The 24,879-nt window shown below is 38.5% G+C and overlaps 1 long non-coding RNA gene across 1 annotated transcript; it reads left to right on the forward strand.

Moving 5' to 3' along the window:
• Positions 1-298: 298 nt before the first annotated feature.
• On the forward strand, positions 299-11,629 carry LOC135406826 (uncharacterized). The gene is made up of 4 exons (XR_010426509.1): positions 299-4,020; positions 8,739-8,869; positions 9,964-10,095; positions 11,281-11,629. It is a non-coding gene; the product is annotated as an uncharacterized LOC135406826 (long non-coding RNA).
• The last annotated feature ends 13,250 nt before the right edge of the window (positions 11,630-24,879 follow it).

Raw genomic sequence — 24,879 nt, forward strand, 5'->3', positions numbered from 1 at the left:
GGCATTTCCTTCTGTCAGGAAGAGATGATTCAATGACTCATTCACCTGGATTAGTCTAAAAGACTGAAGATTCCTAAGGCAAGAAGATAGCTACAAAATGATGGTGCAATTTTTGAATTGATCTATTTCATCATCACAAGGAGAAACTTTCACTCTTTCTGGACATAGAGTTTTTCTGGAACAAATGTGTGCCTAGCTGAGCCAGATTTAATTTTAGACACGTGTATATGTTCCTTTGAATCCATAAATTTGAATATAGCTTTTAGACCTTGTTGTATTTGAGTACACAACAATGATTATAGGTAATAGCTATTGGCTTGTATTTTTTTTTTTTTTTTAATTATTATGAATACAGTGAGTTGCTCCAGCGGAAAAGCAGCTTTGCAGAAAAGGGCTTGGAGGTTATGGAGGACACTAATTGGAACATGAGTGAAGAATATTTGCTTACAATAAAGAAGGCTAGTGGTATTCTGGACTGCATTAAGAAAAGCATTGACAGCAGGCTAAGGGAGGTGACCCTTCCTGTCTGCTCAGATCTGGTGAGGCGACACCTGGACGAACTCTGTCCAGTGCCAGACTCTTCAGTTCAAGAGAGTCATGCAAATACTGAAAAAGCCCAGTGAAGGATCAGGAAGATAAAGTACTGGAAGACCTCTCCTATGAGGGAAGGCTGAAGAAGTGGAGATTGTTCAGCCTGGAGAAGAGAAGGCTCAGGGGGGAGCTCATCAATGTATATAAACACTTGAAGGGAGGGTGCAAAGACAACAGAACCAGGCTCCTTCCAGTGGTGCGCAGAGACAGGACCAGACATCATGAGCACATGCTGAAACACAGAAAATTCCGTCTGACTATCAGAAAACTCTTTCCCTGTGAGAGTGACCGAGCACTGGCACAGGTTGTCCAGGGAGGTGATGGATTTGCCATTGCTGGAAATGTTCAAGAACTGTCTGGACATGACCTCAGACAACTGACTCTAGCTGGCCCTGCTTGAGCTGGTGGTTTGGACCAGATGACCTCCAGAGAACTCTTCCAACCTCAAACACTCTGTGATGCTGTGTGTGTACATGTTTTACATGAATCTCACATTAAAATCAGTCAATGAATTTTCCAATGGCTCATAGTGGCCTAAAGAAAACCTCTCAAGGACTGTTTAAGTGGCCAAAAATGGTGTGATTTGCCTTGGAAGAGCAAGGTACTGTTATTAACCTACTTTCTTTCTCTGAACATAACTAACTAGTATTTCTGCATTTGTAACACAATTCCTCTAAATGGGTAGTTGTTTCTGCCAAGAATCAAGCCTTTGATGTAAAAATCTTTAGCCTTTGGAAATATGGCTTTGGTTCTGATATAAATTGCAACTGTAAGATGCAGGTAAATGATGAAACCAAGGTGTCTTGCCATAACCTGATTTTGTTTGATATTACTGTGAGCTGCTTAGGGTGATGTCTCTTATTTGCACCAAGCTTAGGAAAGATATATTAATTTTACTGTGGTGAATTTCAGGAAGTTTATCGAAGTTTTTAAAAGTTGCAGTCCTAGAATTGTTTACCTGCTGTTTAAAAAGAGATAATTTCATAGTCTTGGTGAATGTTATATTTGTCTTCATCTTAAACAGAACCCTTTGGCTCCTTGTGAACCGACCTGTCATAGTTTCTCTTGTGAGGAAATCATTAGCAGAGCAGAGAAATATCATTATGGGTCTATCATTGCATCTGACTCAGCAAGGTGGGTGAGTCTGACAGAGATGGGATGGATATGTGCACAGTTCTGTTTGGGAACAGGTACCTTACAAGCAGGGACGTGATCAGTGAGTCCTTTTTTCCAAACACAGAACCTAACTGCCACCTCGTGCTGAGGTGGTTACTTCAGTAGCCCAGTAGGCAAACCAAATTTTTGTAACAAAATATTATAGTATAGATTGGCTATAAATTTTAGAGTTACCAGAATCATAAAAGTGACAGTAAAATTGATATTAATGTTTATCTGATTCAACATAAAGAATGTCTTACTGTCTTTAAGTAAGAATATGTTTCAACATGGCAAATAAGTTTCTTACCTTAACCAGGACCAGTAAATAAATTCTTTCTTCATTTTTCGGGATTCTGTGTACGTAAAAATTCTGAGGGTAATAACAGTGATAGTACTGTATTAATAGAGAGAAAAATGACAGTGCCAAAGTAAATATGTCATCCTAGATGTAGGGACAGTAGCTGAAAATTGTCTCAAAACAACTAAATTTTTTCTGTTGCTCCAACTGCAGAAATAGTAAAAGCACATTGCTAAGGGAACCTCTATTAATGAGATTTGTAAGAATGCTAATAGGTAAATCTAAAATTATCAATGGTAACACAAATTAACACAACTCCAACTCATCACAATTCAGGATTATAAATATTCATAAATGCTCAGTACTCTCATAGGTGTAAGTATTTCTGAGCATATTTATATATTTAATACTTCTATCCCTATGCAAAGATAAAATAAGTCAAAATATACGTCTGTCCTATACCATTTAAGGAGACATTTCATCAGATTAGCATGCAGAGATTAAGTCTTGTCACTTAAATTATTCATCAGCTTCCAAATTTATATATGTAAGTAAAGTATGCTTATACCCCAAAGTCATATATATGTTATTAAAACTTAATTTCACTTGCTGTATACAACATTATGATCTTCTTTGTTGCCTTTCTTTTTCCTGTACTTAAAGATATGAAAATGAGAAAGGAGTTTAATGTTAAAGGCATTGGAAATCAAAACAGTATTAGAAAGACAAAGTATTTAATGGGTTCATGTGGTTATAATGATGTATATTAATGTAAATTGTATGCTGATAATATCAATTCATACAGTACTATTTTCATTATATGTTGTCGTGCTACCCAAATTGAAAGTAATCTAGTTTATAAATATCAATTGAATATCTGTGTTATTAAAATTGTCATCACTGACCTATGTTTAAACTTACTATCTGCTCAAGCTAAAGTGAGTGTTCACTTAACAGCTGTTTCAGAGCACTATATCTGATGACTTGGGATCTTTTTTAAACAGCACAAACTGAAGGGCTAATTTTAGTCCTGTTTTCTCTCTGGAAGATCATATGTATTGGGAAAAGATGTGGGAATTTTCATTTTCAAAAGACTGTAGTCTCAGTCTAGTTCTGATCTCACGCAAGTCATTAATAACTTCTAAAAATATTTTAATGTTTTTCTTCCCTTGTCAATTTCAGGCTTTCTCAGAATTAGGTTCTTATTTTGAAATAGGGATCTGGTTAATAATTTCACTGCAAAAGGTTTTTTCTTTTATTTTCTTTTACTACTCTTTTCCAGAAAACCTAATTTTTCTTCTGCCATCTACTCTTGTACTTTGTGCACTCCTGAATTTTTCCACTCTTGTCAAGGTCAGCGCTCAAAATGTCTTCTCTCTGAACTCCTAATTCTCCTAAACATTGCAAAAGATGGCAGTTTGGCTCTCAGGATCAGCAACTTTGCTCTGAGACTGCTTAGCACAATAATGCAGTAGGATGTACATAATTACTTCTTGATAATTTTGTTGAAGTGAGAGTAAGCAATATATTCCACTCTAAAATGACAAGGTTATTATGGGTGCTTTTTTTGTCTTCCTTGAGCTTTTTAGCCCATAAATAGTTTTAAATTCTAGCTTCTCCTAAGCTCTACAGAAAAACTTGATGCCTAAATGGAGATCTAAAGATATTGTGAGGACTGCCAGTCAATGTGTGATATCCTCAGACCACCACCCATGTACCTCACATATCTGCAGGAGTCTCAACAGCACATAGATGCACACAGAAACTATTTCAATAATTTTCTTTGACTGTCTTTATTTCTGCTAGGGTTCTTTAAGCACTGCACGCCAGCAGCACTGAATCAGGAAAGAGCAAAGGGGAAACTAGTAATGAGATACAGCAAGAAAACCCACAATCAGCACCAGCTGTTCCCCAATTAAACTCAACAGTTCACAGGTGTTCTCAAGAGGATACACAGTTTTGCCTATGCCAAGGTACCTTTCTAAATAACCTTTATGAGAACAACACAAATTGAATTTTATTTTATTGGCCACTTTAAATATTTTAAAGCTTTAAAAATTTTATATGTAAAAAATAATGATTTTACAAACTAAAAGTTTCTCTCTCTCTATTTTTGACATCTTAACCAAAACAAAAACTGTCAGAGTTAATAGCTGAAATGTCTTGTCTCTTGTCAGTTACATTCTTGTTTTGGCTGCCATTCTCAGTTAAAACCTTTCTAAACAGGTTTTATGACCATTGCCTTGTATTTATAGGTGTAAGTCCTAAAAACTCAAAATCCAGGTGGACATTAGGGCAGTGAGCGAATATGACTTAAGTTGATATGATTACCTGTGTCCAGATACAGCCTGATTTTTGAAACAACAAATTCATGAACAGTACAATCCTCTCAAGACCTCTGCATGTGGGCACTACTAATGATTTAGCAAGTGTGTATTGATACTACTTTGTGATATGCATATTTTGTTGTTACACAAGGTCTCTGGGGCTGGCACTTTAAAAGCCTTAGTTAGCCTCGTAAAGCATGAAAACCAACAGCAAGAATCAGAGAGAAAACTGATAATTCTGCTATCTTCTATTCATTCCTTTCAAGTAAAACCTTCAAAGTATTTTAATTTATGTATGGGTAGACACTGATTTGAGGGTTATAATATAAAGTTATGGGCTTTTAAGACTATGAGGATTTTGCATTTTATCCACATGGCTGGGTATTCACAATTGTGTATTCCTAAACCAAAACAAATTTAAATGTGAAGTTATGATTGCTTCCTTTTGTAGTCCAAAATTGCCTTACAAAGTTCCTTGACAATTACAGTATTTTGGCTGTCAACTAGGTGTTTAGGCCATGGCTGGGATGTTGGAAGGCCCAGGGGAGCCTTATCTCTGCAGTGTAAATGAGATGCATATGATGTCAGGGCTTCAAAGGTTAAACTTGAGCTACAAGGCAACAGAGACCAGTTCTCAGATTTAACCCACAGGGAAACACTCGTGATGTTCTCTGCCTCCAATTTATTTTAATAACACTTAATAATACTAGTAACCAAAGTAATGCCTTTCATGCAAAGTTCTCAAAGCACCTCCTGCATAGGAATTAATTTTCACCGCACCCTAATGAGAAAGACAAACAGTAATTTATCTGTTTGCAATTTCTCTTTATTAAACTTACCTTTAGTCTAATATTAAAAGCTTTAAGAGAAATAAGAGTTTATATTTTTATATTCAAAGTTTCACTAGCTCTGAACTGAGTATTGTCCTGATGTACCTTTGTGTCTGGAAATTAAGATGGGTCTTTTCTAGGAATAACCAGAGAAAAACTTTATGACAACACTGGCAGAAAGAAAAAAACCCAGTAATGAAATACATGACAAAATGGAGCAGAAGCATTTGGGGCTTAGATGCTTACAGTTTCTTTTTCTATTTTCTTTTTCTTTTTTATTTTACTTTCAGAATAAATGTTTTCTGAAGTCTTTCCATGCTGAGCTTCAGAAGTAGCTCAGTTTTCAGACATGTTTTTCAGTGAAAATATTCATGTAATTGAAAACATTTCAAAAATATAGTACTGGATATTTAAAATCCTGATGTGATACACGCAGAGCACAAAGTAGTAACAGTAGGCTAACAAATATGCAGCCTATTTGCAAAGGTGAAAGAACAACCATCACAATTTAGGGGAAGATTATTGTGGCTTCTTGTCACTTTTTCTTTCTTTTTTCTCTCTCATTTTTTGCCTCTAGTCACAGCAGGATAACATCTGTTCTCAGATAGGATACAGAATTTTGGCCTATATTACATGTATACAAAACCCATTCATGTACGGTTTGGTATTCCCAGGCAAAGTACCTTTCCTTGAACAGAAAGTCAGAGTGCTTACTGTCATTGTGAGGTAGACATATGTGTGGGGTTTTGAGGTAAAATACAAATTACTGAAACAATTGCTATGTAGACCCTCAGAGGAATTATTGTACTCTTTTCCCTGAGTGATCCTGGTTACTGCTTGGTCAGGAAGAAAGCAGGACTTAGTAGTCAAGATATTTTTTTTTATGTTCTCCCTGCTTATGAGTAAACTTCACCTCTTGTCTATTTACTATGTCATCAGTCTACCCTGAGCTATCCTATAGCTGCCATATAGTACATCTGAATTATAGGTTTGAGGATTATAGCCATGATTATTATTCTCTGAATTAAAGGAGATTTAAGGAAGGCTCTGTGGCCAAGAAAGAAAGAGTTTGCTGTGGAAAGAAAGAAACAAAATGTTGAGGCTTGTTGTTTATTCAAGCTAAATAAAATTTCCCACATCTCTGGATGTTAGTTCATCAATGATTTGTGGTATTATAATAAAGTAATTTATTGTACCTATGCACAAAACTCAAGCTGGACCAGCAGTAGTGTGGTCCCCTCTTGGCTCTTCAGTTGATGAAAGAGGAGGCTGGTGGACAAGCAAATGGTTTCTAATTTGGTGAGAACCTAGACCAGAGAACCTAGAAAGGACATGCAAGGGAAAAGGGCTGTGGTTAGGAGAATATCAGACCCTGTAACAGAAGCACCAAATTGTGTCTCAGCTGGACTGCTCATTACCCAGTGTTTTTCATTTGCTGGCTCTTCCTATCCATCATTCAGAGCACTAGTTTTTTCTGTTATTTCATGTTAAATGTTTTTTGTTTTGTTTTGTTTTGATTTCTTGCCCTTGTATGTCAATAAAATCCAGCAATGACTAGTGAAAGTCATTGCTGACTTCCCCATGGATTACTGTTTTTAATGTGAATATACAGTGGAACTGGATAAAATTTATGCCATTGAAGAGACCCTCATCACTGCTTCCTGATTCTCTTCAGGTACTCTGCATGGGAGAGAATTTCCCCGACAGTCCTGTGATGCATATAGTTACAATGTGCACATGAGTATACTCAGCTGGTGTAGTTTTTCCAAGAAGAAGCAGGAAGAAAGGGTTTCTGTGGAAATTGGCTGGGCCCTAAAAGATGTTATCCTGCTTCATTAAGTATTAGATTTTATTCAGGTTTCATTGGCAGAAATTCCTTATAGCCTGTGTTAGATGAAAATGGATGATCACAACTAATGATCCCTATTGTCCTTAAAAATCTGTGCATTTACAATAATACAATAAAGTTGTATACACCTGAACAGATCCTTTAACATGATCCAGGTCTCAAGGAGCATGAGTTACTGAGTACTTGTGCTTTTGGGTTTTACTTTTTCTTCCTGGTAACTGTTTCTTAGAAGTCTGAAAACCCCATTTAATTCCCTGCTGCTTATTTCCTTTTCGGTTTGGCAGGCATTCAGTCTTTTCTTCTATTCGTTTGCATACAAGTATGCAAAGCTACAAGTGCCCACACAAACTACATGCCACTTAAAATAGTAAAATAAGATTGCCATAAGTAATACAGTTGCTCTTTCTTAATAGAATTGTAGATGCAGAGATTGCTAAACTGAAGTGCTAAATGCAACCAGAATCAAATTTTTGCTTTTCTTCCTTTTTCTCCTGGGGAACATATGGATAGTGATCAAATTAGGCTCCCTGACATGGCTAAGTGTCGGTCAGTCACAGGGAGTTTGCCCTTCCTTTGCTGCCAGGTAAGAAACGCAATGATTATCCAGGTGCCATCTCTACATGTTCTAAGTAGATGGAGACACAGAAATCTAAACTGAATGAGCGTTTGATGCACAGTTGGTGCAAAGCTTTTGGCCTGTTTTGAGCTCAGCTGTGGGATCTTTCATTTGCCCCTTGCTCTTTGTCAGTCTCAAAGAGTAGCAGTAAGATTTTACTCTATATGTTCAAAATGGTGTGAAATTGTGGGTGTTTCTTTTGTTTGTTTGTTTGTTTGTTTGTTTTTCCTTTTTATATTGCAGTCCTTTGGTTCTCACACATTTTCTTTAATATGAGCTGTGCTTCTTTGTGGACTACAAATCCCCAGATCTGAAGTCCTTAGTTGTGAAAGACTTGTACTTTCCTGTGGGCAAGTAGTTACTTCAATTGCATTGCTTTTCAGTCTTCTTTCTCCTTTGTTTGCGTGTGTTTACTGTAAAAATGCAAAAAAACATATTGTGTGATACAGGTCACAAAAGACAAAGTTTATTCCCTTCCATCCTCTTTGCCTGTATTTGGAATGGATGTTGCCATTTCCAATTCAGACACTAGAGCATGGACTTGACCCTTCATAGCTGCATATCAAGGGAGTGGTGTTATGATCTTCTGAACATCTAATAAATCTCTCATCTCTGTTTACAGTTCTTAAGATTTTAGATATTTTTAGATTGTATCCAATGGCCAAGACTATCCTTAAGCCCATTCTTCTCCTTGATGTTTGTGGCATAATTGGATGACTCATTTAAATGAGAATCAGATGCTATTAGCTTGTTCTTCTAATGGAACCTGTTGCACATGAAAGGTTAAGCTATGGAATTTTTCTTATGGTTGAAAATTGCATGACTATTGCGAAGGAAATAATGGTGTCCTTGATACTTCTTTTCATCTTTGTTGTTAAAAGGAATCAGATCCATCTGTAAATTAACTATAATTCACAGAATTTTATGTAAATCTTTCATAATGCTTGCACTGAGAAAAAAAAGTAAAATGTATATAGTAATGTACATGTATATGCATGTTTAAAAATAGTTCTGTATGATGACAGGGAAGCTCAACACATGGGGCTGTATTTATCAACATCTTTTGCAGAATTTCCTGTTGTCACACTTCAGCATGAGTGGAGATCTTCCTAGGAAGCCTCAAGTACAATGAGGTGGCAAAATTCCTTTGGACTCCTGTGAAGGTCTCTCCACATTGACAGATCAGAACTGGAGACAGATGTATGTGAGAAAGTACCTGGCTGCAATTTACAGCACCCTCCTCTCCATTTGGCATTGTACTCATGTAGTGTTTTTGGTTTTATCTGCCTCTGTTTAAAAATGAAACACAGTTTTGGGAAAAGTAACTTAATGCTGGCATTGTTTTCTACATCTCACATTTAAGTTTATTTGTTTTCATTTTTAATTCAGTGCATTAGCAGCAGAAATAATAAAGGTGAAACCCTAGATCTTTATTTAGACTTCAGCAGCTTCCTGAAAGCATTTATAGACACAACTGTAATGCAAATAAAATTGTAGAGTTGTAGAAAGGCGTGCTTGCTGCTTTCTTAGCACAGCCAAAAGATGCCATCTTAGAGTCTCCAACCACTTTTAACTGAGCAAATTTATTTTTATAGATCACTTGAATTGATTAACCCACAGAAGCATACCTCAGTAAGACATTTATATGGACTGTATCATAATCCTAGTTCCTTTTGAATGACACAGCTTCACACCAGCATAAAAATTAGATAAGAACTATGGATCTCTGAAATGCTCATAAAAAGTAAGAAATACAAGCTCACTTGGCTTATTATTTTATTATAAATTCAGATCAGATTTTAACCAAGCTTAGCATAGGTTCATGACTTCTTCCAGTGAAACTGATGGTTTGGGGCTCTGCATTGAAGACAAGACTGAGGAAAGACCTCATTGCAGTTACAACTTCCTCATAAAGGGAAGAGGATGGGCAGGCACTGATCTCTTCTCTGTGGCATCCTGTGACAGGACCCCAGGAGTTATGTCAGGAGAGGTTTAGTTTGATATTAGAAAAAAGTTCTTTGCCAAGAGGGTGGTTGGGTGCTGGAACAGGCTCCCCAGGTCACAGCACCCAGCCTGACAGAGTTCAAGAAGTGTTTGGATGATAGTCTCAGGCACGTGATGTGACTCCTGGGGATGGTCCTGTGCAGGGCCAGGAGTTGGACTTGATGATCCTTGTGGGTCCCTTCCAACTCAGCATATTCTGTGATTCTGTGAGATAGTCAAGGTGCAGGTATATTTGTATAATGATTCTTCTGTGTGTTCTTACTACATGTTTCATTTTTCCTCCATCATAGCATCATCGATGAGCTGCAAATGCGAGATTTTAAATTTGAATCTGTCACAGTGAGAAGATACTTATCTATGTGAGTCAAATGAGGAAAAGTGCTCCTTAAGTCCACACATTATAGTGCTGGTGACTTATAGAGGTACATTTGAATTTTGATTTTATGTGTATTTCAGCTGTAAGTTATGGATTAAAAGTTGGTAATTCCCATAGGAAAAAAATGCTGATTTAATATAGAACAAAAATGAAGTAAAAACATGCCATTTTAATTTTCAAATTAAGGTATTCAGAATTTGGAGACTCTTCAAAGTCTTAAAAACATTATTTTTTAACAGAGTGGGTGTGTCATAGCTCACACATTGATGAATGCTTTCTATCAAGTGTGTTTTACCTTTTAGTTTCTCCTTTTCTATTGGTTTTTTATGTTTGTTGAATAACTTCCTAAAAATTTTGCAGTCTCCCCTATTCATTCTTCTCTGAATGAAAGGATTAATGTGTCTGCACTACTTGAGTAAGTGCAAGGAAGATTGGGCTTCTTTTTTCTTTATACAGTATCAGAGAATTGTAATGACTTCAGTATATTTGAATGTGTGTATTCTTATTTAATGCTTGTAAACAAATTTCTTCTCTGTGAAGAAAAGACAGTAAAGGTTCAAGCATGACTTTTAATCACTGGATTATTCTGTTTGTAGAAATACATGTAACCAAATCCTTACAGTGTGCTGTAAGCCTAAAACGCTGGTGGCTCTGTGGTAACTGGTGCCCTTGTGCTCTTTTAATTGTGGCTTTGTCACAGAGTGCAGGTGGACTGTGGGATGGGACTGGTCAGTCAAGTGACTGGCACATTATAGTTCACTGTTTAGTTGGTGTCTGTCCTTTTATGTGTTATTTTCCCTCCAAAGCATGAGAAGACCAAGTGGTAGAACCACTTAGACGTGTCAATGTAGAACAGTGCAGTGCCCCACAATGACATCCTGAAAGAACTCACTGGGAGTCTGGAAGCCACAGCCTCACACTTGTGCAGTGCCCTGCCTTGGCACATAGAGCCTGCCCCTGGGAGCAGCTTGTTAGCCCCCACAAACCCCAGCTAATGCAGCTGGTCTGCTGCCAGCCTCCAGCTGGCATCCTTAGGGGGCTAGGAGGAGGAACCTGGCCTGGCACTGCAGTTTGTTTTATAGACACATCCCAACCAAGAATCTGTAATGCAGTTGTGATCTGTGTCTCTATTAGAAAGTAAAATCTCTTGTTCTGTATAGTACCATTTTTGGAAATATCTTAGACACAACTATATCTTTGATTACCACTTTTTTTATGTGTTTATTTTCAGAAAATCTCAAAAGCCTGGTTAGCCAAATCTCTCCACCCTGTTGAAAATTATAAACCTAAGTAAAGAGGAGACAAAACACTGTAGAGAACCAACCCCTCACTGTACTGATGTATTGATGATTATTTAAGTCTTATGCCATATAACTGTGCTTTTTAAAATTGAAGAATTTGACCTTCTGGTTATGTTATTGACATGAAATATGGCTTATTAAAAAAAATATTAAAATAAGTAACTGGAGACACAGCTGCTGACTTTGCCAGAAAAATGTTGTGCTAATATGTCCTTCCTGTCAGCCTCTGAAAAGAGCGGAGAAGGTGAAGGAAGGCTAAGAAGAAAGGGAAAAACAAGAGAAGAGGAGATAATTGAGCTTAATATCTTCAGGATCACAATTTTTTAAAGAATTTCCACACAGCACTTGTGTCATGACACGGCGCTTGTGTCAGGACACTGATAAAAATGGTCAGCAGACCACCTGATATTGACTGGACTAGGCACAGAGCTGAGTGGAGAAAGAACAGCATGGGTGCATGTCTGAGATTTGTACCCTGTCCTTTTCTTTTGGTGGCAGGAGGAGATTCAGGAGATAAGAAGTGGGAGATGAGTCAATCAATGAAAAATGATTTGTGGCAACCCCACCAAAAGACAAAATAATTTGCTGTAGATGCGTGGAGTGGCTGTTTCTACTCGTTGATTGAGTGTACATGTATGGTTGAGTGAATGTTTAAATGTAATACTGAGACTTGAGGAAAAGTGTTAATAACTTTACAGGAGTAAAGGGCAGATCTTTCCTCCTGCTCTCAGATGCTTTATCCTTCCTCTCTGCCTGTCTTATTGAATCATGCATGGACTGGGAAAAAAGTAATTGTTTTTGAAGTGCCTAGAAGATACATTAAGAGCAGATACTGGAAGCATGATGCCAGTCTCCCCCCACCCCCTGAATATTCCAAGGGAGCATCTAAGCAATGAAGAAGAACTTCACATCATCTAGTAAAAGTCTATTTGAAAGCCAAATAGGATAAAAGCATGCAAACATAATATAACTTCCAAAAATGAAAAAAAATTGCATGCTAGTAAACACCTAAGCATTCAAATTAAAAATTAACTGTCTACTTAAACTACATGATTTTGCAGAAATAACTTTAGTAAATATATTGGAAAAAAATTTTCTGCACATTACAAATATATTCTGGTAAAAAATATAAATTTTTTCAGGCTTAGAAAGCTTCTGTTGGAATAGATAATTTAACTAACTATAGAGAAGAATTAGAGAGAAACTTCTGGTTTATTTTAGCGCAATCACCCTCTGACTACTGGCATAATTTCACTGCTGTATCAAAAAAGCCTGTTGTGAATTTTTAATCTGGGGAAAACAAGGTCAGTTTTATTTTACTTGGAGAAGATCCTTTTTGGTGTTGCCTTTCAGTAAGGTCTGAGAGCAACACTCCTGTGGAGAGACTGCTAATCTGTGATCCTGCAGCCTCAGACAACTCAGATGTTTCAGGTTTCCTATGTTCTTTGAATGTATTGCAACCCTACCCATACATCCTCCAGATGTAGATCCTCTACATCCCATATTTCATTCACTGTAAGAAGCTTATCTAGCTACTTAACAAATAAATTCACCTCAACCATAAAATAATATATCATCATCATCATCATCATGTCCAGTCTTCACAAATGAAGATTTGGGAAAGGTCATTACCCTTCGAGCCTGCGCAGTGGATTTTTTAGGTGAGACACAGTGTGCGCTGAACTGAGCCCACCCTTTAATCCTGAGGTTCATCTGCTGGGGCCGAGCGAGCTCGGACGGTGGCAGCGAGGTCCTCAGGACGTAGGTTTGTTTAGAGTGACCTTCTCTTAGATGGATGGCCTTACAGGGCTGACGAACTCCATCTGCCCGGAGGAGTTCCCTGACCAGGAATCGAACCCGGGCCGCAGTGGTGAGAGCGCCGCATCCTAAACACTAGATCACCAGGGGGCCCCAAAAATAATATATAAATACATTCTAACAACATTTCTGTGGACACAATATTCAAAATTTCACACGTTACAGTAATTATATTTTATAATTGCAGTTTTTGTGGCCTTCCTGCTTGTCTCAAAAAGGAAGGACAGTCTTGCTACAGCAGTAGGTTAGATCAGTGCAATGCAGATGCAGTTATGCTAGGGTGAAGAAGATTTTATAACTTAAAAGAAACACAATGGAAATCTCACTGAAATTGCATCACTTCTTGTGTGGTAGAAATAGGTAAGCATTTGGAAAATGATGAAATCCCCATTTGTACCCGGAGAAGAAAGGTAAGAAGTGGACTATACTAGTATGGTGAGAAAAAGTAGGAGCCCAAGGGGGAAAAAAAGAGCTTAAGAGAGAGAAAACTCGAGCATCTCCCAGAAATTTCCCACAGGTCCCACATTGCCCAGTCCAACAGTTCCTACTGCTCTGCCTCTCTTGCCACACGAATCAGCTGCTCTGCTACTGCTGGAGGTTTGCATTTCCCCTATACTTTGGAGGAAGCAGCTGTTCTGGGATGGTTCTGCTGAGAGGAACTCAGGAATGGTTTTTAAGCACAAGGGATTCAATTAAATCTAAGAAAGTGTTCCAAATGCTGGGAGGCACTAATGGATAATCAAACTAGGTACTGCTCAGGTTTCGGAAAACTGGAAAAATCTGGAGGTGATGATTTGCATGCAAGGCAGGATGTAGAGACTATTCAAAACTGTTCATCAAAATTTGCAAGACTTTCTCAAACAATTAGTTTAAATATTTAAATATAAAGTGACCATCAAGATGCAGTGTAAGCACAATGAAGTACGTTTGATATTTGACTTACTTTCCCTGAGGTGAATACCTCTGTGGTTTTTTTTATGTATTCCACCAATTTTGGTGAAAGCAGACTGGATTTATGAATGTAAATGTAAGGGGAATTCTCTGATAAACAAAGTTACGTGCAGACTTTTGTAGATCTGAAGAGTTTATGGGGTGTAACTCTTAATGATAAATTATTTAGACTGTTCTGTGGAGAATATGGATCACAGCTGTGGTCTTTCCCTTACTCTCTCAGTATCCCAAAGGTGAGGGCTGCAGATGCAAAATGCAGAAAAATGATGGAAATTGAAACTGCAGTTTTCCCAGTTAGTGAATCAATCCACCTTTTATTCCTAGAGAACATTATACCAGCTGAGACAGTAGTGGTTGCTACACTGATCTAGATGTTTTCCCCACCTAGGGATTCCAAATAGTCTTGCAAAGTGAAAAAAGAAGGTATTCAATGTACAGACCACTTTGTATGTCTGAAGGCAAGAATGTGTCTCAATTGCCTAAACCTACTTTGAAAACAAAACCAACTCCCAACAGAAAAGAAATGGACTATTTTGACTTCCTTATCTGTGTGTTACTGTGTCTGGTTTGCAACCCACAATGAGAAGATCTTTTGGCCAGGTCGTTGAACAGGGACTGCATTCTGTACTGTCAAAGATACAGCAGTAACTACACAAACCCTTTATCCTGTAATCTGATTTACAAAATGGTGGGGTCTACCAATTGTCCCCTTCATATTGCCCACAACTTTATCATCTCTGTTCAGAATCAGACACGGGTCTGTTTATCTTCACATAAACTCTGTCTTTATTCACTGGCATATAGCAGATTCATACAATGCTGATCTGGCAATGAAGGCAATAAACCAAGCACTGAAGTTGGCAGCCCACAAAGTTGATAGGGAGAGATGCCAAGAAGAGAATATTTTACTGCTTAAGATGAACCTCTTAATTTCAGAGCTTCTGGAAGAATAATGTTTGGGGTATTTTATTTTATTTTATTCTATTAGATTTATGAAGTTGATTTGTCTGTTTTGTTCCCATTATCAGGAAACTACAGGCAGCAAAGACTAAAGAATCATTAACACAACTTTTGGCAAAGGCAAAGCTGGGGAGTGGTAAGGAAATGCAAGCAGTAGAGCTTGCCCTATGTGTGTTGGTTTACAAAAAAACTCAAAGGTTATATGAAGTAGTATGCTTGAATTTAAAATTGTCCTGTACACAATCCTTTCATTCTTCAGCCCTTTATTGCTTTTGCTGTGCCAGGATTATTACTGATGGTTTTCATGGGCACTACTAATTACAGACTCCACATCCACTTCTTTTGATTTACTCATGCCCATGGCTCTGGCTGACACTGGTCAAACAGGAATGGAGGTGCTCTGCTGGATGTGCTTGGTGGACAACTTTTCAAGTTTGTAAGCACCTGCCTGTCAGCTGCTGTTACTCCAAGTACAAGACACAGTTTCACAACAAGTTCTATAGTGTTCTTTCTGAGAAAAAGGGCTGTGTATGCCTGTAGGAGGGTAGGCAGAAGGAGGAGAGCTAGCCAAAGAACACTTACTATTAAATTACAGTTTTAATTATAAATAACATTTAACATCATAAAAATTTAAATTTTTTTTTAAATGCCTAAAGATGGAGCTCATTGCAGTTGGCCCAAGTCATGGAACTTCATCAATAAACTACAAGAAGACATTAACCCATCATAAAAAAAGAAGAAATAATAAGGAAATAATATATGGATTTTTAAACAAGTTGTTAGAAATTTGTGTGTTCTTGTGACTTGGAGATGGATAGAAGTGAAGCAGTAGGATGTTTATACTATTGTTTTTTTTGTAAAATCAAGAAGAAATACCACTCACCTTTAAATAAGATACAACCATGCTAACAGAGGGCCTATGTAAACATCCTTAAGGAAAGCTCTTCCTGTATTTCCCACTTAAGAAGGTGGAGAGGGGTGAAAACAGGTCATCCAATCTGGAAGTTACTTGTTTCGTTTTAAAACCTAATGCATTGTGATCTGATGCACTGAAAAGACCTTAAAACTTAGTTTGTGTATGGCCTTTTTACTGTGAAAAGTCTAGACATAAAATAAAACCAGATTATAGTAAAAATATATATACAACCAGCTCTGGATTTTATATACACAACCAGCTCTGGATTTATGAAATGGTGAAGTACAAAGACTCATGACAGACACGGAGTTTAATTTAGTGGCAGTAGATTCGCACTTAATCTACTTTTCACATATGTTTAAATAATCTTCAATTATCTGCAAAAATCTGCTTTCATAAACGCCATAATTTATCAAGGATTAAAAGAGCAATGTTTTGACAACATAGCTATTTTAAGTGCTACTCATTATTTGTACCTCGTTAATCCAATTTGAGTAGCACCCAAGTTTTCTGACCCTGCTGAATGTATCCTAGCTGTTTACATTTTGTGGAAATGATACTTCTTTTACTCTTCATGCTGAAGTTCAGGGCTGTTTTATGTCAAGTATGCATGTTTTGGAAACTGCTTTTGTCTGTATCTTTTGAGAGTCAGGGTTTTGTTGCTTTTTAGAACAATTACATTTGACTGCAAATCAATCAGCGTGCTGCAACAGAGTTCTGAAACCAAGAAGAAACCTCCTGCAAAATGAAGTGGCTGCTTATCTTAGAATTACAGGTCCCTAGGAGACAGAGTGGTAATATGACATTATTTACTCAACAGGCTTACTAAATAAAAGATAGGGGGAAAAAATCCTTCTAGATAATTGTAATTTTCTTTGATGCCAGTATTTGACAGGAGATTGTGAACTTCTCACATTGTTCTTTAAAGAGTTCTCGTTTTCATTTTTTTAGAGGAACTTGAAACTAACAGATAGAAAGAGGCTTTTCCAATTTCAAGCTTTTGTCAGTTACCATTTTCAAAAATTCCTTAGCAAATTATTTTCATTGGGAAAATAAACAAGCTAAAATTTTGAAGGATTTCTTACAATTTCACCATATTAAATTTTCAAGTTTCAGCTTATTAGTCCAGAAAAGCTTGTGAAAGTTAAGTTTTCAACAATTATGGAATGTTATTTAGAACTATAAGTTGAACATAAAGAAATTGAAGAACTAAAACTAAGGAGCTATATTTGCCCATATAACTAGCTTTAAATTTATATTTATATTATTTATATTTATATTTATGTGGCTTTTATCTCCTTTTATTTTTATTCTGTAAGGAAATAAGTGCAACAGATGCACTGTTTTATCATGAGACATAAGTGTAAAAATAAGTTAAGAAAATTGTGTCAATTAATCCCCAGACTCAGCTGACAGATGGATTCGGCGCTGTTTCATCTTTCAACAATTTTACTGTGAATCCAAATAGATAATGCAGTTTGAGACAACAATTTTGTTGGATACTAGGAAGATAGAGTTATTTCTACTATACTTGAAAATGTTGTAGTTTCCAATGCAAAAATAGAGACTTAAGCAATATTCCATATAACTTCTGGTTACCCAAACCCCTGAAAGCTACTGTTCTCCAAATTGGCAATATCATCCACAAAGGTTGATACAGCAGGGGTCCAATTTTATAGTATCTGTTTTCCATGGGTATTCATTTAGTTGCCCTGTTCTTTCCTAATGTTTCCTACAGAGCTTTCCGTGGTTTTCGATATCCTGCTGACACTATTTCTTCATATATGGCATACAAAATTTTAGATACTAAACCATTCCCAAAAGATCAAATCAACTTGTCTGACATATCATACTTGCTCTTGCTTTTAGTATGAGTGATGTGTCTGTGTTTGGTGATTTTAGAAACATTTGTAAGTATGCTTTTTGCCTCTGGACATTGCAAAGACTGTAATCAGGCAGCAATACAAAATCTAGATAGAAGAAAACAAAGAGTGCTGCCCTATAGGTTATCACCTTTACAGTTTCTCATGTGATATTGAGAAATGAAAACATATTTCCACTTACTATGAGTTATAATGCAGTACAAGCAAGACTTAAGGCTCTCCTTTCTTTCTACTAGAGAAATCTGCTTGAAACATGCTGTATAGGTGTGGTGGAGGGAAACAGTTTTCCCCCTGAAGTTATAAAATGGTAAAACCCCAGGGGGTGGTGACCCTTGAGGTTTTACCCAATGAGCGCTTTTGCAAAATATAAACATATCACAAGCAGACCAGAAGAGAAGGTAGTTGTTGTTGAAGAAGTAGCCATGTTGTAGAGCCATGAGGAGAAAGGGCAGGAGCCCCCCTGGGGGGCTCTGGCCCCCCCAGCGCCGGCTGGGGGCTACAGAGGCTTGGAACAGCATAAGGCTGGGCTAAGTGCCTGTGGCTGAGAGTGAAAGAGCTTCTCTACTGTAAGAAGCAGCAGGGGCAGCGGCAGAACTGCACTGACCGAAGAAACGGTGGCAGAGAGCCGGAAGAGATAAGACCAAGCAGCAACGGCAGGCATGCAGCAACACAGAGAGGACTCCTGGAAGGAGAGAGAGAAAGAGAAAGACAGCCAGCAGCAGAGAGAGAGGACTAAGCTCTACAGACAGAGACAGAGTTTTGGGGGTAAGGACTGAAACCAAAACTCCCCAAACCCCTCTGAGACCTCCGAGAGAAAGGAGGATGATGGACTCTTACTTGAAAGAGTCTTGGAATGTCAGGGAATTTGAGTCCCCTGAAGATACAGACCGTCACGAAGAGCCCTGAGCTTCGTGATATGACCGTGGTGAGGCGACCGTGTCTGGGTGAATGCAGCCCATGGAAGAGAAGACCCTCACTTGGTGACGAGTGGCTGAGAGGGCTTGGATACCCCCTCCTGTGTACTGGCAGAGATCCAGCTACAGCTGCTGCATGAGAAGAGGATAGACCTGCTGCCCTAGAGACACTGCTACTCTGAGAGTGGAAAAGATCTTTTCCTTCTTCCCTCCTGGACTTTTATTTGGAGGGGAGAAGAGATTTGGTCCATTGTAAATACTTTTATGTCATGGTAGACATAGTTAAGATTGTATATAATGTATTGTAGTATTTATTTTGTAAAGTCATTGTAATATATTCCTTTTCCCGCATTCTGAGTCTCGTGTGGTATCTGGAAAACCCATCTCACACTGGGTTGAGATGTGGGAGGAGGCATGGACTAGGGAATTGGATTTTGGGGCTCTCAAACCATGACAATAGGACACCCTGACTTGATGGATGGCCAGGCAATTAGTGTTGAACTAACTGAAGGCAAGAGCAGAGTTATATATAGGATGGTGTTCTGTCACTAGCTGCCATAGAAGTAGCTGCAGAGAGCACAGAATCATAGAACCATTTAGGCTGGAAAAGACCTCCCAAGACTGAGTCCAGCCTTTGACCAATTGCCACCTTGTCAACTAGACCAGAGCACTAAGTGCCACACCCAGCTGTTTCTTGAACACTTTCAGCTATGTTGACAGCGTCACCTCCCTGGACAGTCCATTCCAATGCTTAACCACCCTTTCAGTGAAAAAATTCTTTCTGCTGTCCAGCCTGAACCTCCCCTGGTGCAGCTTGAGGCCTCTTGTCCTGTCGCTGGTTGCCTGGGAGAAGAGGCAGACCCCCACCTGGCTACAACCTCCTTTCAGGGAGATGTAGAGAGTGATAAAGTCTCCCCTAAGACTCCTTTTCTCCAGGCTGAACATCCTCAGCTCCCTCATCTGCTCCTCACCTGACTTATTCTCTACATCCTTCCCCAGGTCTATTGCCCTTCTCTGGACTCACTCCAGCACCTCAATGTCTTTCTCGTAGTGAAGGGCCCAGAACTGGACACAGTACTTGAGGTGCAGCCTCATCAGTGCCCAGGACAACAGTACAACCACTTCCTTGGTCCTGCTGGCCAGCCACACTATTGCCAATCCAAGCCAGGATACCACTGGCCTTCTTGGCCACCTGGGCACACTCCTGTCTCATGTTCAGGCGCTGTCAACCAGCACTCCTAGGTCCTTTTCCACCAGGCATCTTTCCAGTCACTTTGTCCCCAGCCTGTAATGCTGCTGGGGTTGTTGTGTCCCAAGGGCAGGACCCAGCACTTGGCCTTGTTGAGTCTCATACTACTGTCTTCAGCCCATTGATCCAGCTACCTAGATCCCTCTGCAGAACCTTCCTACCCTCCAGGAGATAAACACTCCTGCCCAGCTTGGTGTCATCTGCAAACTGACTGACTCAATCCCTATGTCTAGATTATCGATAACGGTATTAAACAGGCTCAGTTACTAACACATTTGAATTTTTTATGTCTCCCCACCTCAATTACATCAATTTTAGTTTTACATTTTAGAGTATTTTCTAGATTAAAAATTAACAACACTGGTATTCTAACTTAGCAGACTTGCAACATGGAAGGCAAAGTATTAAATGCTATAAATATATTCCTTGTTCTCAAAAATCCTGTTGTTTCACTGATACAGCTGTAACATTTCTTTAGAACATTTAAACTGTGGTTGCTAAAAAAGTTGGAAAGGAAGCTAACAAGTAAAGAGAGGAAAAAAAATAGTAAGACAAAAGCAGCTTGATAGTTAGAATGATGCATAGTGCAATTAAATAAATTATTCTCTCCCATATCGTAGTCTAATTTCTAAGCTGTTGTTCACCAAGATAACTGCAATATCATGGAAGTGATTACACAATGAAATTCTTGGAGAAAGTACTGTAGAGGCTTTTAGAAGAAAGAAGATACTGAAAGATTTCAAGTTTGTATTTGTGCTAAGCAGAAAGAAAAGTAATCAATAATCATCCATTCTTTCTGGTGACTTGGTTCTGATGGTAGTCAGTGACACATGATAGACTAAGGTGCCAGACTTGGTTTACATTACTATGAAATAAATGGAATTTCTTCTGAGCGCAGGCTATCTGACCTTCACTCAAACCATCTCAAACGATATTTAAATGTAAAAAAATAACTTCATTTGGCAAAGGAAGTTATGACTCACAGAAAAAAAAGAACACTAATGGAAAGATCTGTGCCTTAAGACACGCCTATGGAAAACTAGGCTGGACAGTGATTATTACAAATGATATTTGACAGCGTGGAAGTTCCTGTCATATAACACTAAGCCCTGAATGTCATGTCCTTCTGGTTAAGCCAAAGCAGGGCTGCTCCTACAAGATCTATCCTTCAAGGCCCAGGTGGTAGAGAAAAAGACAACTCTCAGCAGACTTGGAAGCACTGGGACAGCCGCTCTCTCCTGCAGTGCACTCCTTCCACTCCCTGTAGAATTGTGCAGAGATCTTTATAATGCTCTTTTTACTGTTTCAGATGAAGTAGTTGTGTTTTTGGCATCTGCCACGCAATCTAGACTAGAGGCATGTGTGGTTTGTATACACTTTCAAGTGCAAACATGTAACATAAACCAAGTTTTGTATCTTACAACTTATGGAGCTTGTCAGCCATTTTCCACTAACAGAGAAAATCCATCAGAAGAATGATGATGAAAATAATCACCTTATAAGAAGTGCAAGGCCAATCTGAGGGGGGAATGAGATCAACAGTGGAGGAGAAACTGGACATGTCTTAAACAAAAAAGGCAGAATTTCTACTAGTTTTATCATTTGACACTCTTGTGTGTGATTGCAACCAGTAAGGTCGCTGACTTCTAACATCTTAAAACATTCAAAATGTGTTTTGAAGAAGGTTTCTGTTATCTGTATTATCTGCTGCATCTGCTTGATGTTATCTGCTTGCCCTTTTCAGTGAGCTGTTTGGGGTAGAGCTGTTTTCCTTTGTGTTTATGCAGTGAATAGGACAATAAAATTTCTCATTCACTTCCAGGATCCCTATGTACTCCAGAAAAAAATTCCTGTATAATTCTTCATATTATTTTTTTATAGTTTATATTAGTTTGCTGTAAAAATCCTGCACCCCAGGTACAGGATGTTATAGATCTCATTTGCTTAGCTCTACTGTCTGAAAAAAAAAATAAAAAAATTTTAAAAAAGAAAAAGATAGCTGCAAAGAAATTGTCTCAGCTAGAGAATCTGTACTTGGCGTATGTGAATGTGAGAATTACCACCACTGCTCCATCATTTCCCCATGTCCATGTGACCTGGAGATCAGACATAACTGTGCCTTAATATCCACATAGGTCAAACCTGAGATCTCCATTCTTTATATCTTTCTAATGTTACTGATACTTGATAAAATATTAAAATAAGTTAAAATTTTTTAATCCCTTGAAGTTTGTTGTAGTTTTTTCCAGACAGCTAAATACATGTCCATGCCCTGGAGAATGGAGGCAATTTTCTATCAAGATTTTCCAAAAAAACTAGATATAGCAGAGAACCCAAAATGAGGCATCATTCTAGGAAGCCCTTCGATGTCCCTGCATCACCTAGTGATGCCCATTCACTTTGCAAAGGAAGTGGTTTAGCCACAAATTCTGCAGTAGCAAAACAGCAACAATATACTGGTCTTCTCCCACATTTTCATTAGTTGATGGGCCTCAACAGTGGAATCATTTTCACAAACTAGGAAAGACGGATTGGTCCAATTTATTTTTTTTCTTGTTGTTGTTTTACTTAATTATGAAACTAATAAATTAAGAGCTGCAGGAGTTCATGGTGTCTGAAAGCATGGATTTTTAAAGGCTGGAAGGGTGTGTATGTTTTTTGTAGCTTAGATAAACCTGCTACTTCATACATAGATGCACAGGAATTCTGCTCCACGTTGGACTGAATTTGATCTCCATTGATGTTACAATGTGTCATCTTGCCAGACTCATTCCTTTTCCATCAGTTTTAATTCCCAGAAAGTATCTTAAGAGTATTTTAAAATGCAGGCATTAATGTTCCTCAGAACAAATGAGAGATGCAACACCTTCTCCTCTAATGTGATAGGGCCCAGGTATATCTTTAAGAAGGGAAAAAATCTTATTATTTGCCCTAGTCATAGCAGTGAATATATAATTAAAACTGCACAAAATTACCTCTGTAATGTTACCGGCAGGATTTTATTAGTAGGCCCTTAAGGATTTGATGAACAAAGTATTTTAATTCATTCCTTAGCTCTCAAAATGGGCTAACAGCTATTGAATATATTTCAGCCCAGTTCTCCTCCTTTTGTGTGAAATCCCTTGTCTGAAACTAAAACCAGGAGCAGCACCTCCTCCTGATTCCCTTGTACTACATTATCATAGTGATGGCGATGATGATTTCCTGGCGTTTCACTGAGTGCGATGCAAATGAGACTATACCAAAGATCACTCTGTCCTAATGTCTTAATTCATACCTTTTATGCAGCCCAAACAGTGAATATCAGGTCTCTGGAGAAAGAAGGGCATACTCTGCATGATGAGTGGATGACCAGTGCAAGCTAGAACACTAAACTATGACTCTCAGCTCTACAGCAAAATTGATGCATTAAGATTGTTCCCACATCCTTGCCCACACAACATGTAACAAACCAGCAGAAACCGGACTTTTTTTTTTTTGCTATTTCACAAAAATCTTTTGGGGATTAATCTCTCTGCAAACAAATATCAGAACTACAAAATTATTTAAAGTTCTTTAGCCCTTCTTTATGAAGGGAATTTCTAAGTACAGTGTTTTTGTTTGAAATTATTGTTCTATGTTCATATTCTACATTATCTCTTAAGCACAACCTTTGTTTTTCATTAGTGTAATGAGACCATCTGTGCTCTGAGGACTAGTTATGTTGTTAGTACTTTCAATTTGCATAGTCCTTCTCTGGTGTGTCAGAAGAAGCCTCTACACCTGGGAATATTTAGCTGGCAAAGCTAAAGTGGCAGCAGAACATTTCTCTTCTGGTCTTGCTCACTTCAGTGCTTGGGAGCGGGTAATCATTTAGCTATCTTTTTTATCATTGGATTTCAGATATGTGTCACCATTTATCTGCAAATGTCTGACACCCTATCAATGGGTGCATGATATTTTATTTTAGTTCTTACAACCATAATAGAAATGAACCATATTTCTAAAGTCCCTTCCATTCTTGTAGTAAGAGCAATCTTATAGAATCATAGAATCATAGAATCATAGAATCGATTGGGTTGGAAAAGACCTCCGAGATCATCGAGTCCAACCCTTGGTCCAAATCCAGTCCATTTACTAGATCATGGCACTCAGTGCCACGTCCAATCTGCGTTTAAAAATCTCCAGGGATGGTGAATCCACCACCTCTCTGGGCAGCCCATTCCAATGCCTGATTACTCTTTCTGTAAAGAATTTTCTCCTGATATCCAACTTAAATTTCCCCTGGCGGAGCTTAAGCCCGTGCCCCCTTGTCCTATTGCTGAGTGCCTGAGAGAAGAGACCAACCCCCACCTGGCTAGAACTTCCCTTCAGGTAGTTATAGACGGTGATGAGGTCACCTCTGAGCCTCCTCTTCTCCAGGCTAAACAACCCCAGCTCCCTCAGCCTCTCCCCATAGGACTTGTGCTCCAGTCCCTTCACCAACCTTGTTGCTCTTCTCTGGACCCGCTCCAGCACCTCAATATCCTTTCTGAACTGAGGGGCCCAGAACTGAACACAATACTCAAGGTGTGGCCTCACCAACGCAGAGTACAGGGGAAGGATCACTTCCCTGCTCCTGCTGGCCACGCTATTTTTGATACAGGACAAGATCCCATTGGCCTTCTTGGCCACCTGGGCACAATGTTGGCTCATGTTGAGCTTCCTGTCAATTAGTACCCCCAGGTCCCTTTCTGCCTGGCTGCTCTTCAGCCACTCTTTGCCCAGCCTGTAGCACTGCATGGGGTTGTTGTGGCCAAAGTGCAGGACCCGGCACTTGGCTTTATTGAACTTCATCCCATTGGAATCAGCCCATCTCT

Source organism: Pseudopipra pipra, chromosome Z (assembly GCF_036250125.1).
Source record: "Pseudopipra pipra isolate bDixPip1 chromosome Z, bDixPip1.hap1, whole genome shotgun sequence".
Classification (NCBI taxonomy): Eukaryota; Metazoa; Chordata; class Aves; order Passeriformes; family Pipridae; genus Pseudopipra; species Pseudopipra pipra.